This window comes from Calidris pugnax, unplaced genomic scaffold (assembly GCF_001431845.1).
Source record: "Calidris pugnax isolate Ruff unplaced genomic scaffold, ASM143184v1 scaffold392, whole genome shotgun sequence".
In the NCBI taxonomy this organism is placed as follows: domain Eukaryota; kingdom Metazoa; phylum Chordata; class Aves; order Charadriiformes; family Scolopacidae; genus Calidris; species Calidris pugnax.
Window position 1 is genome coordinate 59,806 of NW_015091102.1, and position 217 is coordinate 60,022.

Consider the following 217-nt stretch of genomic DNA (forward strand, 5'->3'; position numbering starts at 1 on the left):
TGAGTTCCCCTCGGACACATGGGGTTCCCCCAAATGCCTGGGATCCCCCGCCTGGATGCCTGGGACCCCCCAGATGCCTGGGACCCCCATAGTGGGTCCCCCCCTGGACATCTCGGACCCCCCCCGGACACCTGGGTCACCCCCCAAACGCCTGGGACCCCCATAGTGGGGTCCCCCCAAACTTCTGCATCTGCCCTAGATGCCTGGGTTCCCCCCC

At 67.7% G+C, this 217-nt stretch overlaps 1 protein-coding gene across 1 annotated transcript in view; it reads left to right on the forward strand.

Moving 5' to 3' along the window:
- LOC106897386 (chromodomain-helicase-DNA-binding protein 3-like) overlaps nucleotides 1-217 on the forward strand; it is a 132,178-nt gene that overhangs the window by 38,275 nt on the left and 93,686 nt on the right. The window lies entirely within an intron of this gene.